This window comes from Lathamus discolor, chromosome Z (genome assembly GCF_037157495.1).
Source record: "Lathamus discolor isolate bLatDis1 chromosome Z, bLatDis1.hap1, whole genome shotgun sequence".
Classification (NCBI taxonomy): domain Eukaryota; kingdom Metazoa; phylum Chordata; class Aves; order Psittaciformes; family Psittacidae; genus Lathamus; species Lathamus discolor.
This window is the reverse complement of record NC_088909.1, coordinates 29,590,706-29,601,529: the sequence shown is the minus strand read 5'-3', so window position 1 is coordinate 29,601,529 and position 10,824 is coordinate 29,590,706.

Sequence of the window (10,824 nt, the reverse complement as noted above, 5' to 3'; positions counted from 1 at the left end):
GAATAGTTTGTGCTGGCAGTGACCTTAAAGCTCACCCAGTTCCAGCCCTGCCATGAGCAGGGACACCTTCCACTAGACCAGGTTGCTCCAAGCCTCATCCAGCCTGGCCTTGAACACTGCCAGGGATGCGGCAGCCACAGCTTCTCTGAGCAACCTGTGCCATGGCCTCACCACCCTCACAGGGAAGAACTTCTGTCTAAGATCTCATCTCAATCTCCCCTCTGTCAGGTTAAAGCCATTCACCCTTGTTCTGTCCCTACAGGGCCTTGTCCAAAGCCCCTCTCCAGGTTTTCTGTAGTCCCTTTAGGCACTGAAAGCTGCTCTAAGGTTTCCTGGATCCTTCTCTTCTCCAGGCTGAACCAGCCCAGTTCTCTCAGACTGTCTCCTTGCAGCAACTCCATGGCCGCCTCTGTACTCACTCCAACAGCTCCACGTCCCTCTTGTGTTGTTGCCCCAGAGCTGAATGCAGTAGTCCCTGTGTGGTCTCCTCTTTGTATTGCCCACTTGTTGCCATATTCATAAGCACACCAGGGAAAAAAGTTTCTTCATATTTTCATATTTGTTTTTATCTTTATTCCTTACTTCATGAACAAAATTGTGATCAAGAAAACGTGGAAAAAGTATTTCTTAAAATAAACCCAATAGGATCTATCATGTAAAGTGTTGGTGACACAAGATGGTACAGGTCATTCACAGCTTGTCCTGGGTTCAGCAGTAGCAGTCATTTTCCTCCTTCTTAGTAGCTAGTGTAGTGCTGTGTTTTGATTTTTTGGCCTGGGAACAGTGCTGATAACGCCGATGTTTTTAGTTGCTGCTCAAATGTTTGGTCTGGCCAAGGACTTTCTCAGCCTCATGCTCTGCCAGGGAGGAGGGAAAGCTGGGAGGAAGCAGAGACAGGACACCTGACCCAAACTAGCCAAAGAGGCGTTCCATACCACAGTACGTCATGCCCAGGATGTAACAAAGAGTTACCCAGAAGGGCTGAAGGACTGCAGGGTTGGACGAGGTATCAGTTGGTGATCGGCTGGGGGGAGTGGGGCAAGTTATTGGTTGGCTGGTGTTGAGGTGTTGTATTCTTTCCTCTTGTTATTTCCTTTATTATTATTAATATTGGTGGTAGCAGCAGTGGTTTGTGTTATACCTTAGTTACTAAACTGTTCTTATCTCAACCCATGGGAGTTGCATTCTTTTCAATTCTCCTCTCTGTCCCTCCGGGAGCAGGGGGAGGGCAAGAAAGGGGGAGAGTGAGTGGACAAGCTGTGTGGATCAGTTTAAACCATGACACAGCTAGCCTGACATTTCTAATCTGAGCTGACATTGTCCATTGCTAACACCTAATAGCTGTTCAGTAACCACAGAAAATGATCCTGCTGGTCTTAACCTGCTCCAATAGATGATATATTGATATGCTGTACTTGCTGAAAATTAAATTTTAAGTCTACTTCAAGGCTGTGGATTCTGTTCACAAATTAATAAAAGAGAACTTGTCTCTCCATAGAAGTTTTCCTAGAGACCTTCACTAACACTACCTTTTTGCCAGAACTGGAAAAACTTTCATCAGTAAATGACAAAACCTTTACTTCTTGTTGACGTTGTTAGCTATCCACATTTTGTGGATTCATTGCCTAAAATTGCTGCCACTATGGTCTTCTCATTTAATTTCATAAACCATTTCCATTATTACTCACGTGAGTACAAACACACCTCCCTGGAAAAGTTTGGGTGGGTATTCCCCATTAGAATTTACCCAAAAAAGAACTATGATGGGCCTTATTTGTCCTTCCAAGGCTTCCTTCTGTATGGAAGAGGAAAAAAGAAAATCTTTCATTTTCTTTCATGTTATTTTTAATTCTACCATTAGGATTTATTTTTATGTATAATCTCCATTTTCCTCTAGGGATACCTGCCTATCTGCTTCCATTTCCTGGACTTCTTTCCCTTGTTGCTGATTCTATTTCAATGTGCATTTCCAGACCAGTACAACTTACTCAGAAGCACCAAAACAGAGACTTTTTATATGCCTTCTTAACAAATATTAATTCATCCGCTCTTACTTAGTGGGCTCCCATTTTAATAGAAAACAGTAGAAAATTTCCTACCTGGTAGAAGACTGCACCTAACAGCTCTGTTGTACAGGTGTCACTGATTGAAAAAAAAGCAAACACAAAGCCCCTTGACACGTTTCTTGTTACGTCTAAGTTACAGAGGTAATTGTGGATCTCAAACTGAAATGTAAGCATAAGACTCCTTCAGTTTAATAGATGACATTAGATGTAGTAAAAGGTAGTCGGCACATGTGTGGGGTTTCTTTGCTGGAAGCAAAGATTGAAAGAAGAATTAGGTGTGGTATTTTTATAGCAAAACCAGCCTTCTCTTTTGATGACGCCTTTAAATGATATTAGTACATCTTTTACAATCAGGAACTAATTTTATGCAAGTGTATTCAAAACCTATGTTTCTCCTTCTCTACTTTATTTCCTTAGACAACTAAAATTGTAATCACTTGCCGCAGTATTTTTATCACTTGCTTATCCTCACTTAGGCCGTTAAAACACAGAAGCTCCCAAAATGTCACTTTCGCATCAACCAGCCAAACTGAAGACATGTAAAGAGCCTTTATTTTTTCAGATGTGTCATATAGTATATTCCCCAATTCCATCTGTCCTTATCTGTGCTGTTTTTTCTATAGCCTGTTCATGAGTTGGTACCTAGAGAATTTACACTTTTGTCAGGGTCACATTCCCATGCTGGGCTGATCCTAAATGGTCTCGAATGTTTTGTGAGATATGTGGACTTTTCTGCTCTAGTAGTGGTCAACAGAATGAGGAATTTTGCACATCTTGGGAGTCCTTGCATTCTCTAGTCATAATCATACCAGTTCTGCATGCAGAAATAGCTTTCTCTCTTTGACATCCAAAGGTCCAAGGGACTTTCATTGCTTTGACTTGGTTTTCCTTTGGTCATTCTACTTAAATACAAGATACCTACCAAATGTGAGGCATTCAAAGAATACCACAACATGTGCCTTAGGAAGTAGGTGATGATATATGATGAATACAGTTATTAATAAGATGTGTTCCAAAAAGGTATCTGAGAGCCTAGGTCCCAGTGATTACCTTTTTGCGTCAGGGCTTCTGTCCCTGTCTCTTAGGAAGCTGCATATTTACAAACAGGAGAGACCAGTCTAGTCTTAGAGATGTAAGACTATGTACAGGAGGTGCCCCATATATCCCAGAAACAGATGTTTCAAAGATTGACTGGGTATTTCTTCCACTGTCCAGAGAACAAGCATAACTTGTAAAATGCTCTGCTCAGCAGAAGTAAAGTTTCTTGCAGCCTGGGAAGCTCTGATCCTGTCCTGAAGGTTTTAGACAGTAAGTCTTGAAGAAAAAGAAGGAACTGGTTTGTCATGGGTGATGAATGTACCTACAGCAATTGGGAAGATCCACCAAAACAGGATGTGCATCTTGATTACCAACCATATTCCCACGGTAAAGGCAAAAGAAAGAAGCCTACTTACATCCAGAGATTTTCTCAGGCTTTCGCCCCAGACAGGATCTCAGGAGATCTATGTGTTTTCTAATTCTTAGAATAATATATTCTCACATTTCTCCTGTACACCTTACATCAACTTGCAGAGCGGCAGGATGCATTCTCATTCCAGTAGTGAAATAGTGAATTCCTGGAGCTGCAGATGCCCTTCCAGTGCACCAGAAAGTACAGACAATGATACAAGGTATAGGCAAGCTGCTGAAGTGTCTCCATTGGCTTTACAGCCTGGGATTTCACTCTCTTGTTTCTCATACATCTCCCACACTTACTTCCGAAAAAAAATAAATAAATAAATAAATAAAAAAGAATGAAAGAAAACACACAACAGAACAAATCCCATAAGTTAAAATACTTCTACAGAAATCTCGTAGGATTGTATGTTTATCACCAGAGTACCCATGCAAAAGGGGTAAAAACTCAAGAACATACAGTATACTCTCGATATCAGGATTAAAATATATGTATAACACCATGATGGGTCTTGATTTGAAAGCAAGCAAAAATAGTTGAAAACTTTCAGCATTTGGCTCCCAAAGAATTCCTTGCAAAAAGAGTAAATAATAATAAATCTACTCCACCATTAAAGTTTATGGTCTTCATATGTCCTTTCTTATGTTTATAGCAAAAGTATGGTAGTTCAGCAAGTTTATCAGGGCTAACTACCTAGGAGTCAAATCTTGCTTCATTCTGGTTTAAAGCCTATAAGACCACGTTTCTTTAGAGATTAGTGGCCATACTTCCAACCTCTTTGAAAGGGCTGGTCCAAGGGCCAGATGTGAAAAATGTGCTCTACACTGCAACTGGGGACAATGGTCCTTCTTGGAGCCTCTGGCAGAAAGGTCCAGGGCAGACTCGAGGTCAACCCCTTGGCTTTTGGAGTCGGGGGGGCGGGGGAGGGGGGCGGAGAAGAGGGGAGTGAGCAAGTGGCTGCGTGGTTCTGAGTTGCCAGCTGGGCTTAAACCATAACAGCAAGCCTGTGTATTGTGTCTCTGCTACCATAGATGTGGAAGTTCTCACAAAAATTAACAAAAACCGTCTATCTCCAAGGGTTTTGGGGAACATTACTTCATCTCTTCAGAAGCTGAAGGAAGTCTCCGCTGTGGAAGAAAGGACTCCGGGCTCTTTGCACTATGCGAAAAACCAGAATCAGCCTCATTCCTGGGTCCCCTTGAGCCCAAAATTTGGGGACAACAGGTAACTTCAAACACCTAAACCAAAATTTACATAATCCCATTTATGATGCATATGACTTCACACAGAACATATGTACCTATTCACCATTGCTGTCTCTCACCTCAAGAAACTTTCTTCATCTCTGGACAGTTTCAAAGAGGTTAGAAATATGACCATCAGTCTCTAAAGCAACATGTTCTTGTAGCCTATGAACCAAACTGAACCCAGTTTTGACTCCTAGGTAATTAGTCCTGATAAACTTTCTGAACCACTGGATGTTTTCTATAAACCCAGAAGACAGGGAGGAAATGCAATCTATAACTTCCATCTCACTACATTTAAGTTAAATTCATTCTTTAGTCAAAGACAAGACAATCTTGCAAAAGGCCATTTAAATTAAATTACTTAGCTTAGCTATTGGGAAAGCTGATCTAATGACTAGAGAGTGAGCCAGGGGATTCCATAAGCTAATTTAGCTAACCATGCTAAACTTTAACTGCGTGCCTAAGTTGGAAGGGATAGTAATGCTGCAAAGTACTAAATTATTTGGCATCCTGTAAATGCCAAAACTGGAGCAGGAGACACTAATCTTCTTTTGCCTTCACAGAACTTGCAGCAGGGTTATTAATTTTATTTCTTTCTGTGTGGTTTTTTATCACAAAAGATTGAAAATTCACCAGTTCGTATTTATGTTTTCTTCATATATTAATTTCTCATATGTTTCTTTCTCCTGCAACACACAATGGTTTCTACTTTTAGCAGGCATTCCATTGTTTAAAAATGAATCACAAAGGGAAGATAACTTCTGAAAATGCGAGACTATAAAACAACAACTATTACTTTAGGTAGTACCATATTTTTATCAAAGAGTCAGAAAAAAACTAGCATGTCTTTCAATGAGTATTGAAAGTTCTTAAAATTCAGAAGTAAGTTTCCTGTGTTTGCATTGGAAATCTTGGTCCATGTTCTTCTATATTCTCCAGAAACTTCTTATGTGACATTTAGAAAGTACATTTTAGAATTAGGACTAATAGTCCTCCTGGACTGTCAGAATCTGTTCATGAGAAATTCATGTAACATTGCAAGGCTGCTGATGGGAAAGCCCCTTTTCCATCCCTTCTACACAATAAAGCCCTCAAGAAGACTTTGCAAATCACTGCACCTATCCGGCAAGGTCACATACTTCCTTTATTAATAAGGTTGATTTTTATTGTTGCTACTTGAGTCTTTTTTAGATACAGGATTCTTCATAGTAAGTGTCCTGGGTTTACCAGGAGCCGTTTTGCTCCTTCTTAGTAACTGGTGCAAGCTCTGTGTTTGAATTCCAGCCTGGGCAGGGAGCTGATAACACCGATTGGTTTTAATTGTTGCTAAGTAATATTTATTCTGGCCAAGGACTCTGTGAGTCTCATGCTCTGCCGGGGCGAGGGGAGGCCGGGAGGAAGCAGAGACAGGACACCTGGCCCAAACTAGCCAAAGAGGTATTCCATACCACAGCACGTCATGCCCATGGAGGTAACTGGGAGTTACCCGGAGGGGCACGCTCTCTCTCTTCAGGGGGGTTGAACTCATTCGGCGGTGGTATCATATTCTCTTGTTATTTTCTCTTATCAATATTATCATTGGTGGCAGCAGCAGTGATTTGTGTTATACCTTAGTTACTGGGCTGTTCCTATCTCAACCCGTGGGAGTTACATTCTCCTGATTCTCCTCCCCATCCCTCCGGGAGTGGGGAGGGTCGGGGGGGGGGGGCAGGGCGGTGAGTGGACGACCTGTGTGGATTGGTTTAAACCACGACAGTAAGGTAGAATTTATACCTCTAAACATCATCATACACAGATGACCAAATTGTGCTATCAGTACAGTTACTGAGGCAAAGCTGCAAAATTCAGTGACAGGTCCGTGTTCTACGGAGCAAAGGAGCAAGGGTTTTGCACAATTATTGTTCCCTACCATGAAAACACAGTCTTTTTTCCAGAGTACAGTTATATTATGCAAACAGATAAATAACTTTCTCTAAAACCCTATCTACAAACATCCTCTGTTTGTAGGTGTTTATTTTACTGGTTTCATGCAAAGTCTGGAACTTCTAAATATCATCTCTGTCAGCCACAGAAATCTCTCCCATTTAACTGAGAAAAAAAAAACAAACCCGACGCCTGCAAATTAACTTCCTCCTGTTTTTCTTGTTGTATTTCACTTACACTCCCCCCCTCATTTCTTCATTTCTCTCTAAAGATTCATAATGTACAGTAACACCTGCTGGGGTGGTAGCAGCAGTTTGAGCTTTTCCGTAATGGTGCTTTGTTAACGTGCAGAGTGATACAGATCAGCATCTCAGTCCCACTCACTGAGTGGTCTCATCCTCCCTCTCAGGGATAACCAAACTCCAGAGCAGCCCTCATGCCCAGTGGGGCAAGACCTAGGCACTTGGTCCAATTTGCTGTTGTTATGGACCCTGACAGACCCATGGAGCTGAGAATAGTATCAATGTCTCCCAGGTACAGATGGTCAACAGGCTTAAGTGAGTTAATGCTTTGAGCACAGGCCAGATCTATTTTAATTACTAAAAACCCTGTCATTCCAGGGTCTCTCTGTCACGAGCTGTCGCTCTGCTCAGGTAGTTCTTTTTAGTACATAAACCATGCAGTTAAATATCTGCCAACTTAAAATGCATTATTTAAATAACCTTAAAATCTTCTCTGCTTTAGCTTTTTTAACCTTTCTCATGAAAACCTGTGCATCATTTGTATGGATTTATGGAGATGTAAAAGCCTAAAGTAATGTTTCAGCACTAACAAGTGTGGGTAGATGTGATTTAAAAACAAGCTCATCGCACATTGGAAGAGCAAAGACTGCGGGATTAAGGCAGTCAGGAAGATGAAAGTGTAGGCAAATCTGCAGGAAAAGAAAAAAATAATCTTTCAAGGAGATCCTAAACAAGTTGAACATGCAGGAAACATTTAAAGATTGGCCTTCACAGGTATGGCTTTTTAAAATAACCAACAGATAGATAACAGTGTCATGAACATGTAAGTCATTTTAGCTTTACGTATGCCTGGCTTGATTTCCTTAAAGGAAAATAGTTTTCTGACCCCTGTTTTCTTAGGGCATCATTTAATGCCAGAGTGCTTAGAAAAGTTTTTAATGAGTTCAGTTGGGAAGATTTCACAGAGCAATATACTCATAAGGGAAAAATCTGTGTGGAACTACAGCTTCCTCAGCTGTTTGAGCACAGCCCCTCACAAAGTGCTTCTGCGATATTTCCTCATTAAGCACACATGCTTTTTTCCTATTTGAACAATGCCAAAAAGTGATAACTCACGCTCTGAGAATTGTGCTGACAGTCAGCTGTCACTCATTGTCCTTTATTCTGACAACCTCAGGCATTCAGCCATGGATTCATGAGTTTTCCCCTTTTTCTATTTTTAAAGGAGGTGGGGGATGGGTGAGTATATCAGAGGATTCAGCCCTGAATAGACTTTTGTTTTGCTCTTTCTTTTGCCTCCTGACTGTGTCAAATGCAGTGTGTCTCTCATGCAGTTTCACTATTTAGAGAGCCTTGACTGGGCTGGCTAGTTAGTATTCAGAAACAAGCCAAAGAGGGTAAAACTCTTCTCTGTGGCTGCTGAGACTGCAAATAAGCAATTAGACTAAAAGCTCAAATTGAGAGGGAAGAAGATTTTTGCAGCTTTTGTTGTTGACTGGAACCTGCCAATATACTTTATAAGAACACCATAAGAGAGAAAAATTCTAGACACTCCTAGGGGTATGTGCTGGTTAATACACTTGTACTGTATTTTCCTAAAGACAGCTCAGCAGTATACCCTACTCTGTAGGATTTGCCTTTTAATGTTGTTTACTTAATGTAATGAGAAAGAAGGTGGAAAGGTTAGCAGTGGATATGGAAATTCATCTTTTCCTCATAAGTAATTGAGATGTTCCAAAGACAGACATGTCTTATATTAGAATACAGATTCCCATCCCCATGTCAGTCTGCGCTCCACAGTTTCCTTCACTACAGAATTCTTTTATGTGAGATCCATATCCAATCCTCTTGTCAGCACTGACATGTCTCCGCCCCCTTTTTTTTCTATAGAGTGTCACCTCCGAGTGTTTCATCCTCTACCTTTCTAGTCAAAGTCTTTATACCCTACTCACACCTTCGTACAAAGTCCCCTCTCCAGCCTGATAGGACTGCAAAACCATCCTCCTCCAAAATACTTTTTGAGCCTTTCCATAATACCTCTGAAAACTGGTGATTTGGGGGGAGATTGTCTGTGTGCTTCAGGGGTGCAAGAGATGCTTTTATACATTTAACAATACAATGTGTAAAATCACAATGTAATTAATATATTAGAAAAGAGGACATATACAAACATCACCTCAGTGTATTGTTAATGCTTACACACATGTAATGTGTTAATGTACACACCCATGCATATATATATATATATATATATATACCAACAAACCAACACCAATTATCCATTAAGAAAAAACACAAAAAGGCATGGCAACTGCAGCCTGCTCTCTAGCCATGCAAACAGAGATGGATTTCTTCTGTCTCTTGCCTCCATCAAGATGCACTTCCAGCTTTTGTCCTTGTTTCAGTTTTCTTTCTGAATTATTGAAAAGTTTTTGCTGACTTTCAGGAGTTAGTATTTCTGCAGCACAGAAAGCCCTGGGAACATCACTTTTACTTCTGTCTCTGTGGTCTGTTAGGTTCCATTGCCCTTTGTAACTTCTGGATTTCAAACCATTCCCTCTGCTTCTTGGTTTTATTTTTCAGGTACCTTTCTGGCAGTAGGATGCATGCTTAGCTTTTGGCTGTGTGTTTTTACCTTCATATGGTCTGTAGAAGGCTGTGGAGAAGGAGAAACAGAGTGTCCTTCGTGTTGTCCTTCTTTGTTGGTGATGTCTTCTACAGTCTTTGGTGGCTGTCCCAGCCTGACACTGTAACACTCCTGGAGCTAGGCTGTACCGAGGAGATGTGTGTTACCCACCATCTCTTACAAAACAGGGATGCTTCTGTGGATGGCTCATCTACATCTCAGTACACCATGGCTCATTCTTGGCACCACCAGTAGCGCTACGTTACATTGTAGGTATAAGCATTTGTGCTGAACTCTGGCATGCCCCCATTGCTTGTTTTTCGTAAGAGAAGGCAAGGCTTGTAGGTGGAAGGAATATGATTTAGTACACTATTCAGTAAAGCTGAAAAAAATAAAGAACTTCTGGGGGCTCTCCAACCCTTATGAAATCTGCAGATGCTGCAGTTCTCAAAGCTGAATACCACCTGAGAACAAATGCTCTGAGACCAGACAGCTATACATGAATTGAACTGCCTTTGAAAAAAATGGTTAATATCTGTAGTGTAGAGAGGCTGAGAAGAAAGTCCTCTCTTGCACAAAAGAAACAGAATTCCTTAAAGTATGGAGGGAGGTTTTCATATCCAGTAAGTGTTGAATCCATGTCTTCTTAGTCTCCAATACAGTTCTGAATTTTAGTTCCTTGGCTGTCCTTATAAAGATGGACCACTCAGTGGATAAGGGATTGGCTAGTCATGGTCAACTCTCGATGTCCAGGTGGAGATCAGTGATGAGTGATGTTCCTCAGGGGTCAGAGTTGGATCAGCACTGTTTAACACCTTTGTCAGCAACATGGACAGTGGGATTGAGCTCACCCTCAGCAAGTTTGCCAATGACATCAAGGCATGTGGTACAGTTGACATGCTGGAAGGAAGGGATGGATCCCCAGAGACTCAACAGGCCGGAGAGTCAGGACCGTGTGAATCACATGAAGTTCAACCAGGCCAAGTGCAAGGTCCTGAATATGGGTCAGGGCCATCCCAAGTACAAATACAGGCTGAGTAGAGAATGGATTGAGAGCAGCCACTAGGAGAAGAACTTGGGGGACTTGACTGATAATAAGCTCAACATGAGTCTGCCTAGTATGTGGTCGCAGCCCAGAAAGCCAAACATATTCTGGGCTGTATCAAAAGGAGCATGGCCAGCAGGTTGACGGAGGGGATTCTCACTCTCTAGACTGTTTTCATGAGACTGTGCCTGCAGTCCTGCATTCAGCTCGCGGGCAACA